The following is an 18622-nucleotide window of genomic DNA, read 5'->3' on the forward strand; positions in this document are numbered from 1 at the left end:
AAACCTTTATACGTTAAAGGAGGCTTTTCACGTTTTGGTAAATTGACAAAATGGAAAAAAAGTTGTTTCAGATTCGCAAATGTTTTTTCTTTATGATATATTTGAGACAACAGTTATACTGAACATTTACCATGCTCTAAAATATCCATTATATTCATCGTTTGCCGATTTAAAAACCTGAAAATTATAAAGCGTTTCTGTTAGTGTCGTTATATTTTGTATATTATGAGGATTCCTTATATAAACTATAAAATACATCCATTATTGTATGATCCCGGATGGCCGAGTGGTCTAGGCGGTAGACTTTTACACTGCAGGGTTGTGTAGTTCGAGCCAAGGCGGGTTAATTTGTTTTCTTTTTTTAATTGTATTCTTGTTTTTTTACTTGAGCTTTTTAGATCCAATGTTCACATGTATCAATATAAAGCATTTGAAAGACAAACTTCAATTGATGCCAACATCTGTAAAAAGGCCCCTTTAATAAGTTCCACTCATACTCATATTTTCCATTTGTCGCTGAATTTTACATCAGTGTGTTGTGATCAGACCACTGATTTGTTACTCAATGTATTTGGACATACAACACAAAAAGCGTTTAAGGACAACGCCCCTTTGGGCAATATAACAACTGTAAACATTATGAAATACCAGCCTTAAATCTTTCAGCGAAACACTGAAGTAAATCGAAGAAGACTCGTGTAATTTTATAAGGAGTTAACATTTTTTCGACCTTAAACAAAGCTATTTGACATTTCATGCACTATTGGCTATAACCTAACTTTGTCGAAGCTTTAATGAGATCATGTAGTTTTATAACACATATGTAATATATAATTTTACAGTTACGAGATTGAATACTTATATTCCACTTCATGAAAGAGTAGATTACTACTTCTTTGCACACGTTTACTACGAATATAGTCTAGAGAATATTGCGCTTCTAAGATGGTCGTTTCAAAACAATGTTGTTATACGACAACCGTTTTAAATGCAAGCAAACCAGCAAATAATGTTTTTGTTTCTTTGTTAAAAGAATATTCAATAAATAAGTGTGTTGGTCTAAGTATTTTTGTTTTCCTAGAATAATCCTTACTTTTGAGGATAAAAAAAAATCAAGCAACCCTCTCAACGTATATGAAAGAACAGCTCGTTATTCGTTTGGGTTATGTCAATTCAATGTGTATTGATGTGACAATAAAAATTAATTACACAATTTCAAACAATGCGTGAAATGTAGCAAATGTAGAAAGAAGAACGATAAATAATTAATGCATTTTTATTTGAATGGATATTAATGATTACAATCACTTTTAATAAACTGTCTGGTGTATTATTACGTTCAACAATAATTTATTGTTGATCGCAATACGAAAAATGTAACTTTAACAACACGACTTCCATGAAATAGTAGACACCATGACATAATAAATTATTGTTAAAATGTAGTTGTTCTAACATTAAGTTGTCTTACCTCTAACCTGTTTGTAACGACAACGTGTCTGATATTAAATTTTATTTGTGTACAAATATATATGTTATAAATTAAACAATTCATTAACATTGAATGAGCACCACGAGTCACATTGCCACGAGTTGCTGGTTAAGATAATAATGTTTAAACCCGCGGCACATATTTGCTCGACATCCTTAAAGTGTTTATACGGCATAGTAACTTGGTCTTGATAATTTTTAATGAAAACGTTTCATGGCACCAGGCCTTTACTTACACAGTTGAAGCATTGTTTCCATCAGTATAATTGGTGTACCATTCTTGTCCGATGACCGAAGATGATAAGTCGTTGTCAATTAGCTTAATTATCATTGTCCTAATTATATGTTTCTCTGTGTCTAATGAGTCTTATCTTACTAATTTGGTTGATGTTCTTGAAGGAATCATGATTGAACTTATTGCCATCTTAGAACGTGTAAATTCAAGAATATTGTTATTTATTTGAATACATACATACATACACACAAACATACATACATATATACATCCATCCATCCCCATACACACACACACATCCCCATACACACATCTATCCATCCATCCATCCATCCATCCATCCATCCATCCATCCATCCATCCATCCATCCATCCATCCATACGTCCGCCCGTGCGTGCGTGCGTGCGTACGTACGTACGTACGTACGTACGTACGTACGCCTGCACGCACGTACGTACATACATACATACATACATACATACAAACAAACATACATACATACATACATACATACATACATACATACATACATACATACATTCATACATACATACATACATACATACATACATACATACATACATACATACATACATACATACATACAAACATACATACATACATACATACATACAAACATACATACATACATACATACATACATACATACATACATACATACATACATACATACATACATACATACATACATACATACATACATACATACATCATACATACATACATACATACATACATACATACATACATACATACATACATACATACATACATACATACATACATACATACATACATACATACATACATACATACATACATACATACATACATCATACATACATACATACAAACTTGCAAAAATACGGAACGGAAACTGATATATCTCATAGAGTAGCATCTTAACATCGGAACAAGCGACGTGTAACAGGGGAAATTGCTACTTTATTTGATTGACAGCAAAGCAAATTACAGTTGGTTATAATTGTTTGAAGACCTCTGTTGTTGTGTTCTCATGAATGCATACCATGTCTAGAGGAATTTCCAATTAATATCACACGATGGTGCGTTAAAAGTTTCGGTTTTCTTTCCAATGTGATGCTTGTATAATGTTTAAAATCATAATTCGATTAATAAACATGAATGTTTTAAATTCTGAAGTTTTATTTGTGAAGTAAAAAGGGGAACTTTAAATTTGTATTATAAAATAAAGTGTTTCCATGAGTTATAGATTATATTCAAAACATTGTGCAACACATACAATGGCATGACCTTATGATAATGACTCAATAATGTTTAAGTTATTGCATAAAACATATCTGAAGCTCCTTTTTTCAACGTCTAATAAGATAAGAATAATTTTTTGCTACATGGTTATTCATTTATGTTTACTACAATTTGCATTGTCCTTCATAGTAAATGCCAAATGATCGCCTATATAAACATTCTAAAGCATAGGCGCCTATCGTGTTTTGTTTTCAAAATGTCATTAACGAAACTGCTGTTGCATGGACATATATTGATTTACGAATACGATTGAACAATAGTTTTCATCTTTCGGCCAGCAGATGACCCTCGTATTCGTTTAAGTATTACAGCTGCTGACGAGCGTATGACTGCAAAAGGCATGTAAGGGCATATGTAGATGACAGATGGGACATAATAGGTTTTCACAGTACAAAGGATCCTGTAAAATTAGTCGTACGCGTTATCGAGCCAGGCGAGCTTTATGTGTTTTTGAAAAAGGGTAATCTTAAGACTCAACACATTCGATCAATGGCACATTCAACAACAATTGTTCCGCGTCGTTGAGGTACATGTAACAAACGTTGCATTTAATAATTGAAGATTGAACCCACTTGTTTATGTTCTCATAAAGAGAATATGCTTAAGGGCAAAGCTATTACTTGTGGATATTTCAAATCATTTGAATGTGCAATGCAATCTTTACTCCGAATTACCAAATCCATTTATCGTTGCTAAAAGGAGGTGCCATAAAAATTAAATGTGAACTGTCATGTGATGGATATTGCAATGGACTTAAGTGAGCAATATGTTGTTATGAGAATTTGTTTTTCAAATTAAGCACACAACAAAACGTCATTGAATGTTAAATAATACTATTTGGAACTCATGGGCACGAGGAACATATGTTTGACTTAAGTGTAAGTGAAGAAACGGATAAATTAACAGCGATTTGTATTATGAATACCACGTTTTAAACAAATATTTAAAAAACTAAGCAATTTTGCTTTTTTATATGTATAATATTTCAGCCGAACGCCCTTACCATGGCGTTTATATATGCAAAAACTCGTAATATTATACGAATGTTATAACACAATGAAATATGATTACCAACCAGAATATATAATAAACGCATTTCCCATGAAAAGAAAAGCGGTTTATTGATAAGAGTCTACGGCTAAACAATGAAACGATATGTAAAATGAATCACTGATATATTGTTATTAAAGCATAGCATATCGTGCAATTGTTCAATTGGTTTTACAGAGCGCATTTAACCAAAAGAGAGTCTTAAATGAGAATTGTTCTGCTTTAAGAATCAGCGACTAAATAGATAATGCAAATCCTCACGGAAGAATGTTTTGTTGTGAGCATTGAGCCATTAAGACGACTATAAAAATAAGTTTATTGTGAAATTTTGAATTCAGGATAATACGCAGTTCATGCTGGTTTCTCACATGTTAATAACGTTTGTGTAAATGGTGTGGCGTGCTGTTTGAGTGAAACAATATTAAGCAACGTTTTTATATAAACACATACTTACAAAAAGATGAATATATAGGGTATTGGTGAAGTGATTTCACGTACATTGAAACACAGCAGCATATCAAACACTGAGTGCATTTGATTCATTGCATCCTTGGATTACCCAACACGAGTGAATTGTGAATTTGAATTTTTTCGAACATATAAGATGGGATATTTCTGCGTTAGAAAGATGGTCATGAAAAGTCTGCTGCTGTCACTTTTCATATTAGGAAACGTGCAACCGGGTGCGTATACTTACTCAGTTATTAATAATCAGTGTGTAACATGTACGATTTAAAATGAATTGTGATTTTGTTTATATTTACCGTGTTCAGTTGAACTTTATCCCTTTAAATTATTAATAATTTCATTTTGCGTTTATACTGACCAAATGCCTCGTGTTCAATCGGTGATTTAAAATAATTATACGGCAGTTTCTCAAAGAAAATTACCATAAGGAGCCATGACACGGTAATATTAAGCTTTATGCGGGGATTTTTTATTGATATTAGCTAATTATATGTGTTTAGCGATTCCACTAATATATCATCATTAATTCATTATTCTGAGACATAAATATTCATGTTTAAAATGGGTAACTAACATGCAAATTTATATCGAGGTAAAATGCATCATAAAAAGTATTCTATGTTTAATATTACTGCTGAAAAAAATGTAGTAAAATGGGATGCTAATTAACATGTTTCATTAAATACATTCATATTATTTTTCTGAATTCATCAAGTTCGTGTAATGGAAACATAAACTAATCTTTGCATTGTTGGGAAACATTCGGTAATAGGGTTTACTATTTAGTCTAGTGTGCGGGAAAGAACCATGGTATTAATTGGTATGTGTTCGTTTATTTTCACTCCGAATTATTGCTCGTGTAAGCAAATCATCAACGCAAATACATAAGGCGGAGTGTTCAGGCAGATATGTAAGGGAATGATCAGAAATACAATCCATTGATAATAAATTATCAGCGATCAAGAGTAGTGATTTGTGGGCGAGTGTGACACTTTTATCGGGTTTTAATGCATATTTAACGTGGATTCGCTATTTAAGCGCGTTTTATTTTACCAACAACAATACAAAATAGCGCAGCAAGCCATTCATTAAATTTAGTTATTCAGTTAACAGATTCTTATCCGTTATACTTAGCCAACGAAAATCAATTTTCGAATAGTTTACTGACTAATGTGAATATTAAATTTCAAGCGTGGACATTTGATTGCCATAATTTAAGAAACATTTCTACATTTATATATTTGAATGCTGACAGAAGTAATTAAATGCAATAAATATGACGGGAAATGCCGAATATAATGCGTGTAAGACTACAATGTTTATTGCACGACTGAATTTTTATGCGATGGTCTAGGATTAATTGATTGATAAATCCGGCCTCAGAAAACGGCAACTATCTTTCGGGATGTATGGTGGCTCGTTCTTCTTATGAGTTTCTACTTATTATAAAGATAAACAGCCGTGGGAACAATGACTTTCTGAACGCAAGCCATTGGTTTTAAATATTAACATGACCGCTATTACATGTGTATAAAATATAAATGGTAACACATGAACTTGAAGTTTATCTAAAATAATGAAATGACACTTTTCGGGCATGAACATAAACTTAGTAAATACGTGACACAAAAGTATTTATAAGAACACTTTTTTCGTAACATTCTTTAACGTAAGCAACACTTAAGCACTGTATCAAATGCTCGAGGTATTCAGTTATATATGTGAATTTCTGTGTAGATAATATGACGACGATTGATTAAGCATTTGGTTTTGAATAAATTTAAGCAGAAATATTGCTAGAATGTGTCTAAACTTATCCCGGGTGTATTTAGTTATAGTGTATTGTAGTTGCTGGTATTCTGGCTTACATATAGGTTCAGTCCCATGAGACTTAAGGGATATACCAAACTACATGAAACATTTAATACATTCCACAACGCTCTACACATTGACTCCAGTTTATACCAGAAATAATTACATGTCAACCGATTAAAGCAGCGATCAAACTTGTAAATAGTATGACATTTCAGTATGACTGAAACATGTATGGTATGCAAATGCATGCCAATAGCCCAGTTAAAACAACTTTTGTAAAAACAACACTTCTCATTATTACAATTACACATGACACTGTTAGAACGTGAAAAAATCCTATCCATGGTAGAGTAAATCTCAAAGTGATCTCCGCTAATGAACCATGTTTATATCATTAGTTCATACGGATACATTTGATTACTCTTCAATTTGTATGTTGTTTTTTATTCAACGGAAAAGTTGTCGACGATAATAACCTGATAACGTCAGGTCATTTTATTAGATATAATACCGATTGAAAACTTTAAATTTTCTGATAATATCATATGTCGATCAAATAATTATCAAATCTGCAACTTAAACCAGAAATATTTTTTTCTTTTCGTTAAATTTGATGCTTGTTACCATGGATAATTGTGCTGCGAGCAAATTGTAAGCTTACATGTGCAATCTACAGAGTTTGTGTTGTCCGCTGTGCGTCGTTCCTCGTTTGTCGTGGGTCGTGCAAAGTGCAAAAAAAAATTAAAACGACACCTCCCCCTAACTAGCTCCGCCAAGTTAAAAATAAACTAACAAACAATTATCCAATAATCCTTTGGTGACCCTCTTTCATTCGAAGTTGTTCAAATTGTGTCGGTCAGGTATTAATATGTGGTGTGTAACATGGTATTATAGTCGTCTTAAGTCATACTAATCGAGTTTCAACCGCGCCCCTGGTATCACATGTTTTACGAAGACTTACATTAAATAATTTTAACAATCGTCTTCAACAAAACCACACGGCTCACACGTGTTTTTGTTTTTGGAATGTAAAACTTCATCGCACAATTGTACATGAAACCGTGCATTATACATGACGTGGGAACATTTTTATACGCGCATAAATACGATTAGATTGCATTTCAAATGGAACTTAATATGTGTTTTCTGTCAATGAATATAACTGATATAACATTAATTGTACTGTTTAACTATCTTATGTGTATGTAAAAGTGCTAAAAAAGGCATATAAAAGTCAGTGCAAATGATAGGCATACGTATCTATGAGACAGACGTGTTATATCACAACTACAACACGCATTCTTAGTCATCAAAATTTATGGTCATTTTTAATCATCTTAGGGATTTTTTCTGTAGACGGCATTAATTTCACAATTAACAACATAATAACTAATACTAACTTTTGAAATGTTTAACAGTTGAACTAAATGGTTTTGTTATGGAAACTTTTTGCATCTGCACTAGTATCATAAATTCTGACGCGATTTATTAAATTCAGCTTCAAGTCATGCTTCTCTCGATTTGTTGTATTTTCTTTCGTAAATTATATCAGGGTAGTATTAATGGTTCTGTGCAAGTATTTATGCATTACATACACGACAATATAGATTGATAATAGTGTCGACATTAGGAATAACAAATAATATTCAGATTTGAAAGAGTATCCGAGTTGTTACTTTTTACAATTGCTGGCACAGTAAGTAGGTTTGCGGTACTGACCATATGAAACGTTAGTTCAAAATTGTATATGTGTGTCTTATTTTCTTTATAATACGGTTATTCTAAATTGTCTTAAATTCAGTTGTTTCATGTGCGAGGTAAATGTTGTTGTACGTAGTAAATATTATCTAAACTATAAGTGTGTGTAAAAGTTCACCACGTGTAAAACGGAAAGAAATATGATGTATACATTTCAATATTTAGTACTTTGTGATTTTCTAAAAAATTGAAAGACAAGACATAAAGGTGATTAACAAATATCCAAATGAAAATGCAGTAAGGTTAGCCAAACTTTACTTGGTAACATTTGCAATAATCAAGTTATAGCCCAGTTAAATAAGGATATTCAATGACAGAAATCTACGAAAGTGCTTAGCAATGTATTTTATTCTTTGAAATGCAATAAATTAGCATGGTAAGTATAGTATAGAAGACATGATTGAACGCTCAACCTGGACAACCAAACGAAACGTAAAGTACATGTATCCATATGCAAAATGAAGGTCGATAAAGTTAATTTTATTCAACTTTGTGTAGTCCTTAAAACATTTATATGTTTCTGTTGGTCCTTTATCAAACAATTGGAATTGGTCTTAGTAATCTATTGTGTTATTATACTCCGATTTTTTAATTAGAAATTGTTTGCGAGGAATGAAAGTTCTCACTTTATTACAACATTAATATTTTTCAATAATGTGTTTCGAGCTGTCCCATATTTTATGCCACTATTGCAAGCATATAGTCCATATTAATCCGATGCGTTAGTTTCGTAGAAAAGATTTCGGGAAATAGGACCACAAATTGAAGAATGATTAATTGCAAAATATTTTTCAAGAAACAGAGGGGGTAATCACGTGACAGCCAAGATGGCGACGTCCATGCCGAGGAAGGTATTTTTCGTCGTTTTATACCCTTTATTACTTGTATTATAATTTTCTATTCCGCTCACTTTCCAGCCATATTAGGAAGAAAATTACTGGCTTTTATTTCATAGTGTTAATCTATAAAAGACTATTTTCTTGAAACATATATACATTGCTAGTTTGTAACACAAATCAATATATTTGTATCTCCGGCAGCTCGTCATCACGTGATTACCCCCTCTCAGAAAGCAACATCTCAGTATCTGATATTAAAAGATACATAACATGTATTGCACTCAATTGTATTCATTACTAATACTGGACATGTTCAAAACTAAAGACTTACATTAACTACTTTATGAACTGTTTATGTCAGATTGTATATGTCATCAGAAAGGATTGATTAGGATCGATTACAAAAAACTTGCAAAAACCATTCTTTATAATGAACACACTTAAGTGTGCATGGACTTATGTGCATGTGCACATATAACGATACGCACATTCGTGCTGTTCCATTATTTTACACACTCAACATGTCCAGCTGCCGGAGAGACAAATATACTGATTGATTTGTTTTACAAACTAACAATGTATATTTGTTTCAAGAAAATAGTCTTTTATAGATTAACACCGGTCAGGATATTTCTTGTGAACTACTATGTTATTACTAAACGGAAAAAATGGAAAATTATGGTATTTATCCCGGGACTTTTCGTTCTATTATGTAGATTTACTGCCCTTAGACATAGCAATAGTTTCATAACATATCCGTAGATATATTAGATGATGTGTTCCCCTGTTTCCCTTTGCGTTCTTGAAACAGAAATTATATGAAAAGAAATAAACATACAACGTCTCGTGCGATTATTTACATCAACTAACGTATAATTGACATTTAAATGATGACATATAAAAACATGATTTTACATATGGTATAAACTGTATACACATAGAAACGTAAACGTTAAATTTTTGGACTCTTTGGTGTTATTATCAGACTCCCGATCTGCAACTGAATGATTTTGGACACAAACAAACATTATTTAATTGCAATGAAGTATTGTAGTAAACACCAATACGTCCAAGTTTTTCATTGGCGTTTAAGTCTAAGTCACTCTGGTCTATCATTAAGAATCTTGGTTTATCATCTAAGAAAGGATTATCTTCCTCTTTATATATTTGTCTTAACATTGATGGAAATATATGCTATGATAAGGAAATTATTGCAGATTCTTTTAACCATTTTTACACTACAATTGCCTCAAGCTTGATGATAAATTACCAACTAGTGTTCTTAAGTTTGGAAAATCATTTGTCATTAATTTTATGCTAGCCTTGGTGTTAAAGCTGTTAACAGTTTTTCTTTTTCTTTAGTTTCTGAGAACCAAGTGCTCAAATATTTAAACCAGCTTAGTTCAAATAAAGCAACAGGTTTAGACGGTATGCCCTCACGTTTTGTGAAAGATGGGGCTTTGATAATTTCTCAACCTTTCACTCATGTTATTAATATATCTCTTATACAGGGTGTTGTTCCAGAGGATCTCAAGTCTGCTAGGGTTGTTCCTATTTTTAAGAAAAGTGATAAAACCTCTGTTGGTCCAGTCTCTATTTTGAGTATTATATCAAAAATATATGAAAAGGTTGTATATGACCAGGTTGAGTCATACTTCAAGGTTTACAAATTGTTGTATAAATTTCAGTCTGGTTTCAGAAGTGGTTTTTCAACGGACACCTGTCTTATACATCTGACTGATTATATCAGGTTGGAAATGGATAAAGGTTATCTCGTAGGAATGATTCTTCTAGACCTCCAAAAGGCCTTCGACACTGTTAATCACTCTATACTTCTCATGAAATTAAGTGCAGCAGGTCTTGATGATGATATCTTAAGGTGGTTCAAATCATACCTTTCAGATAGACAGCAACTTATTGATGTTTAAGGAACTCATTCCGGTACAGCCCCAATATCATGTGGAGTTTCACAAGGGTCAATTCAAGATCCCCTGCTTTTCCTAATCTATGTTAATGATATGTCTGCTGTGGTTAAAAATAAGCTCCTCCTATATGCAGATAACTCAGGTATTCTCTTGTCTGGTAAGTGTAAAACTGATATTGAAATTTTATTGAAAGAGGATTTACATCTGGTTAGTCAGTGGTTGGTTGATAATAAGTTGTCTCTGCATTTAGGTAAGACGGAGTCTATTATTTTTGGTTCTAGGCATAGAATCAGGTCAAACCCTTCTCTCGATATTTCTTGTAATGGTACCATTATTGAATCTACATCTTCAGTTAAATACCTAGGGGCTACATTGGATTAAACTTTTTCCTTTGAAACCATGGCTCGTTCAGTCAGTCAGAAGGCCAACTCCAGGTTAAAATATCTATATAGAAAGAAACAATATCTCACCCAGCAAACGAAGAAACTCCTTGTCATGTCTTTGATCCAATGTCATTTTGATTATAATTGCTCTATTTGGTACCATAGTCTCACCAAAGTGTTACAAAATAAGCCCCAAAACACCCAGATTAAGTTATTGCGGTTTGTCATTGGTCTTGATGCAAGGGCACATATTGGGCCAGAACACTTTCGATCGCTCAACTGACTACCAGTGAATAAACGTGTAGACCAGATGGTTCTTGGCCATGTGTCTAAGATTAAAAATGGTTTGGCCCCTGACTATATGGGAAAACATTTTATTCCGCAGGCCTCTATTCATTCATACAGGACCAGGTCAACTCAAAAAGGTGCATTTGCTGTCCCAAAAGTCAAAGGTTTCGGGTCAAAGTCCTTTTGTTACACGGGATGCTCATTATGGAACAATTTACCCTCCAGTATAACACATATTGATTAATTGTTTGTTTTTAAGTCGTCTTTAAAAACTCATTTATTAGAAAATCTGTAACTTTTTATGTGTATTGTTTTTGTTTTTTGGATTAAGGAATCATTTCTAGTCATCAACTTTTATCAACATTGATCCTATCTTCCATATATTTATGCATTTTCCATTTTTATAAGTGCCACTCTATGTCCTGCCACCAGCACAAAGGACCACAATGGAAATATGGGTTTACTCATTTTTGTGTTATCCTTGGTGTTGGTGTGTATGTCATGGTATATTTATCTTCATGTATGTGATATTTTTATATTTTGTACATGTTGTTAATGCCCATGTATGCATTCCTTGCCGAAATAAATCTATCTATCTATCTATTCCCAAATATCAACATTTAATTGTTAGTCCGGTCCGTTAGTGATTTGTTTTTTAGTATAAAACTCTGTGCATAACCAATTGTAATATGAACACGAAGTGAAAGAGAGCATAAACATAAAATGAGGATCACAAGTCATATCGCCATAAGTTCCTGGTTTAGAAAATTGTTTATTCCTTCGGCAAGTATTTACACGATTTTCTTACAATGTTTATAAGACATGGCAACAAGGCATAGATAAATTTAAATGTTAACATTATTGGCAGTAGGCCTTGGCTTTGTTAATACAATTGAAGCACTGTTATAATCGGTGTAATTGGTGAACTGTTCTTGTCCGATGACCGAAACCGATAAGTCGTTGACAATTAGCTTTATTATTCTTGTCCGCTTTTCATGTTTTTTTTTTGTCTTTTTATTCTTATCGTAATAATAAGGTTGATGTTCTTTGGCGAAAAATGCTTAAAATAATTGCCATCGAATAACGTGTGACTTTAAATATTTTAATATTTTCATGTGCAAAATTACATTTACAAAAATAAATATATGCAAGATGAATATGTATTATTATTTACTTAATTTAATCAGAAATTAAATGGCCCTGCATGTTTCAAATTTGTTATTGGAAAATAGGCTAAAAAGGATGTTTGATGTTAACAAGAATTTATCTCCAGATAATGTATATGTAGTGTCATTGATTCAATCTTTAATAAATTGTAAATGACAGTAAAATCTTACTGAGCAACAGAGACCCAATGAAACTAATGTGTACGCTAACAGCATTTTGCATTATTCGAGTTCATATTTTAAATGTAATTTTTTATCTTTATTGTGCATGTTTAATGCTGATGTTCAGATATTCTTATTTAATTCTGTTGATTGGAGCATTGACATATAATGCAATTTTTTTGTATTGATATGCATATAAAATGGCTTTGCATCGCACGTAAAATTTACAATTGTAAATTATTATTTGAGTATTTCTTTTATCTTATGCTATGTGAAGTGTATTGTGCATTGAGCTCTTTAAAACTCTCTTGAACGTAGTAATAAATATGAACGGACAGCTGCTGAGAATGCTATCAAGCCAAATGCGAAAATGTTTCATTAAACGTTATTTGTTTTACTTTTATAGTTCTTCAACATGTTCAAACATTAAAGAAAATTACCTGTAGTAATCATTCCAACAAACGTCAAGAAAAATCATTAAATAAAACAATACAATAATCGAATATTTCGGTATTATATTTTTTATTTTTAATATTCAAGTGAATTGTTTTGAATGTGTGCTTGTTATCTTTATTTCATTTAGTCATTCATGGACATGTATATGTTCATGCTTTTGATAGATTATAAACTGTACACATCTATTATATAATGCAAAAATGAGCTTTGTACTTCTTATTGTATTGGTCAACGGACCACAGATTATCTGTATGTAGCACTGTACGCTGCCTAGGCCTGCAATCGAGTGCACATAAGAGTTAAAACAGATATTTTTGTTTACAATATCTCATCGTACAAAAAAAATGTAGTGTTTGTTGATCTAATTATTTAACCATAGGTATGACGTTGGTGTTGCATGTATTATGTTATTGTATTTATGAACGATACTTGTCTAATGAAGCGTTTGCATGTCTTTGTTTTTAAAAAATGAAACCGTCCTTTTTAAAAACTTAACAACGAATTTATTAATTAGTTCACTCTGTGTATCTTAAACATGTTAATATATATCTCTTAACATATTTACATTGTTCAGTTTGAAAAAATAACTTAACTTTTTGGACACATTGTTTCAACTCTGTTTATGCTCTTACAAACAAGTATAACGAATGCATGCAGCACATTTCGTTCGACTCTCCCGCACATGATCAGCTTAGTTCAGGAACTGTGGGTTACGTTTTTAAGTTCCTACTTGTTGCAATATCATTCTCGTAATTTATTTCTGTCTTTCTCGCTCATTAAAACCCAATGGCATGCATAACGAACATAAAACGCCGATGCGGTATAACTATTTTTATAGGAAGGGCATCGTGTAATAAGGCCAAACAATGCTGTATATTAAGGTACGTTACTTGGTCGAACAAGGTAATTCGTTCAACCGATAAATCTTATTTTGTTCACGTAATTTATACAAATATAAAGTGTGTCAGAAATTGGTGGATTTGCGCGCTAAACATGAATTAGATAATTTCATTCCAATACGTACATTATTATAAGATGTGTATTGTATGCTTTAATCATTAAAAATTAAAAATATTGAAAATGGTAATATCACATGTTATTAAATATAAGTATAAGTGTTGTTTGCGCCCTAACAAGTTGCTTCTTTATCAGAAAACATGGAACAAACAAAAAATAATTAAGACACGTGTAACCATGATAAAATTTAACCGTTTTATCAACTATTGATGGCTGAAGTATGTTGTTGTAATAAAGCGTCCCTTATTAATATTTTTGGATGTGCACACAAATGTATCGAATTAAAATTAGTTTTTAAGATTGACAAGTTTGGATTTCTCTTTAATCAATTTGTAATATTATAAATTATTTGTTGGTCTTAACATGTTTTTAAAGCTATGACATGTGGCGTCATACTCAAAGGCCCTCATAGTGGCTTTCTTCAATTAACCAATGCCTTGATTAGGAGTTAAGAACAATACATATTCTTTATTTGTTTATATTATTTCTGAAAACATGTGCTTACACTCATGTTAAGAACAAACACATCTACATGGTCTTAATTTTAAGACGATCATTTTTAAAGCATGAAATAAATAAGTTACTGAATTTGAATCTTTAGTTTTAGTTGGGCGAACCAAAACTAATACCCACTGGTACAGATCTTGCTTTTGCACAATTGATAAATTCGACGAGTTTTATGCGATACTAGGAATGAGGCTGTGCTATTACGTTAACGCACAAGAATACCCGCTTGCGATTCGAAAAGCAATCGCCGCAACAGTGCATGGTTTGAATTAGGCGTACCAATGTTCATTCCTGAACGGAGAGGCACAACTCAAATCATATAGTAAGTGTTACTGTGTTGAGGAAACAACTGCTCCATATATTGAACAGCACATGTTTCACCTGGTTGGATAGGTTTGTGAAACATTACTATTCATCTCATTAGTCACGCATTTCAAAGTTGAAAGGAAAAGTAATTCGCGTGTTTGGGTGCATACGTGTCGTCAGCACATGTGGGGAATATAAATGCTGTATGAACTAGAACTCAACAAACCAACTCCACGTTTAATCATTCCCTTTTCACAACATGTGACTAAATATTAGCATGGCAGGTGGTATTCCGTCGTTTTCGTCGTTTGGATCATCTTATATACAACACCGATGTGTGGAAAATATAAAAAGGCCGTGACATAGAGGATATTTGTTGGATTCGGTGGATTATCAATTTTAATTCACGAGTGATCATAGAAAATAATATTTTCACGAGTGGCGCAGCCACGAGTGAAAATATATATTTTCTATGATCACGAGTGAATTAAAATCGATAATCCCTCGAATCCAACAAATTTTCTTTTTATTTTATGCTTTATTTCACAGTTTATATACATTGTTAAAGAGTTTAACTAAAGAATTTCGTTGGGAACATGACGTCATTTCGTCAAAAAAATGACGTCATTTAACATAAACAGTGAAAATTATCGATAATTTTCACTGATAATTTTCATTGTTTGAAACAGTGAAATTATCAGTTTTAATTCACTGATATTTCTCTATAAACCACCGGAAAGCATAAAATAAAATATTCTTAATGAAACCTTCCAAACTAAAAAATGGTTTTATTATGACAGTTAAACTTAGTTGAGTTATTGTTGATCATTTTATAAATGATATTTTGTTAATGCCTACATTATTACATTTGGAAATTACAATGGATATAAGAACAATATATCGTCACTAATTAGTTAATATATCTACAAATGTCACCGATAGACTTATGGCTTAATAAGTTTTTTTTATAAACTTTTATTATGAAATGAATCACTTTTTAATAATGTGTGTTTATGCCCGAATGGGTGTAAAAGTAAATGCAGTAAGATTGTTTTATCCTTATTTTGTTTGTTTTAAATCACGTTTTAAACCGAAAACATGGACATTATTTTGCCTATAAATTGTTACACGATTTTGCAAGTTGTGATGAAAACTGACTGATAACATGGGACGATATAACCAAAGTTGCATTTAATAAACCATTTTTGTTGCATAGCTTATGTAAAAGCCCAACTTGAAGAATTTCTTGGAGGATTTCTGAGGGGATTCAAACAGCTCACGATTTCGTTATCGCTTCTATCAGCTTAATTATCAATCTTATTTACAACACGTTTTCCTTTTGGTAGCTTATGATAGGCGTCTCTGTACTGTGACCTCGAATGGATACCACATAGGTATAGTATAGGAATTTTGTAGTGCGTAAAAACAGTGCTTAAATTCACCCTTTGATTTTTTTTATTTACATGGGCGTACATCACCATTTACGTACGAAGACTTCCGTACTTGTCTGTAAAATAGAGTACTAAATTTGTGTTATTCAGGAACACTTGCTTAATAACGGAGACCATTTAGTGGTGTTGCTTTTTTTTCTTGTATTTTGCAGAGAATGTTCAATAGATTTTAGTCTCGAGCTCCACTCGCCAGTCTTAGGTTTGTCCCTGAAATGATTCGCTGGTTGCAGAGGAAGAAGTCCTCTTTGTGTGAGAATTCAGAGTTTACAGCTATAATTAAACTTCTCTCATTCATTTATTGATGTTAAAACAAGTTCACAAACCCAAAATAAGTTAGCCGTCTTTAATGATCGCTTAAGTTATTGCTTGTTGAAATAAAATTATGCTATAAAATATGGATATTTTTTTTAAAACAGATACATTATACAATGTAGAACAGTGGTTGATGCGTATTCAATAACTTTAAATTGCATTTTGTCACCAGAGTTATCTAATATGCAAGCAACGTACGCTGTTGATAAACTATTTGAAGTGCACCCATTCATTTACAAAGAAAATTAAATCATAATATACAACATTAACCTATATGTTTTCAATGCTATGCTTGTACTTGTATGTGTTAACGAAAATGGTATTTGCACTCGTGTTATATTAACGAAATGATGGAGGATGGTATTTTATTACAAATGTTATGCGTTTACCCTTTTAAAGAAACATGTAAACGTTCCCTCAGTGTTCTGTATGTTGTTGTGTTCTCGTGAATGTATACCATTTCTTGAGGAATTTCCAATTAATATCACACGATGGTGCGTTAAAAGTTTCGGTTTTCTTTCCAACGTGATGCTTGTAAAATGTTTATTATAATTCGATTAATAAACATGAATATATTAAATTCTGAAGTTTTATTTGTGAAGTAAAAAGATGAACTTTAAAATTATATTATATTATAACGTTTTCCCATGAGTTATATAGATTATATTCAAAACATAGTGTAACAAATATACTGGAATCACCTTATGATAATGACTCGATTATGTTTAAGCGATTGCATAAAACATATCTTAAGCTCTGTTGTTTTTTTCACCGTCACACAATATAAGAATAATATGTGTTACATGGTTATTCATTAATTTTTACTACAGTTTGCATTGTCTTTCATAGTAAATGCCAAACGATTGCATATATAAGCATTCTAGAGCATAGGCGCCTGTCGTTTTTTGTTTTCAAAATTTCATTAACGAAACTGCTGTTGCATGGACAGATATTGATTTAAGAATACGATTGAACAATAGTTTTCATCTTTCAGCCAGCAGATGACCCTCGTATTCGTTTAAGTATTACAGCTACTGACGAGTGTATGACTGCTAAAGGCATGTATGGGCATATGTAGATGTCAGATGGAACATAATAGGTTTTCACAGTACAAAGAATTCCCAAAGGATTCTGTTAAAGTGGTCTCAAGCGTAATCCAGCCAGACAAGCCTTAAATGTATTTGAAATAGGGTAAACTTACTCATTCGAAAAATAGCACAACAAACAACAATTTTCCGCGTCGTTGAGGCAACAAACGGTGCATTAAATAATTGAAGATTTATCATTCAAAGAATGGGTTTAAGGACAAAAGTCATTATTTGTGGATATTTCAGATCATTTGAAAGTGCTATGCAATCTGTACTGCGAATTACCAAATCCATTTATAATTGCATATAAGTGCAAAGGGGGTTGCCGTAGAAATTAAATGTGAACAGTCGTGTGATGAATATTTCAATTGGCTTAAAGTGATATTATGGGCATTGTTCACTGTTGAATTGGGCTGAAAAGAATTAACAGGTCAAAAGATTTAGTTAAAATGTGTTTACTGACCAATTAACAATTTATATTCGATATTTTACATGACTATTGAGTCCTGTAAGCCGAAATGATCCGTAAAACAAAAGTGTGTCTTTGTGTCGTATGAACGAATCTGCACTAAAACTAAATTTAGTATCACATTGTA

The 18622-nt window shown here is 32.1% G+C and overlaps 1 protein-coding gene across 1 annotated transcript in view; it reads left to right on the plus strand.

Moving 5' to 3' along the window:
• Positions 1-18622, plus strand: part of LOC127850412 (uncharacterized) — a 118197-nt gene that overhangs the window by 45253 nt on the left and 54322 nt on the right. The window lies entirely within an intron of this gene.

This window comes from Dreissena polymorpha, chromosome 11 (assembly GCF_020536995.1).
Source record: "Dreissena polymorpha isolate Duluth1 chromosome 11, UMN_Dpol_1.0, whole genome shotgun sequence".
Classification (NCBI taxonomy): domain Eukaryota; kingdom Metazoa; phylum Mollusca; class Bivalvia; order Myida; family Dreissenidae; genus Dreissena; species Dreissena polymorpha.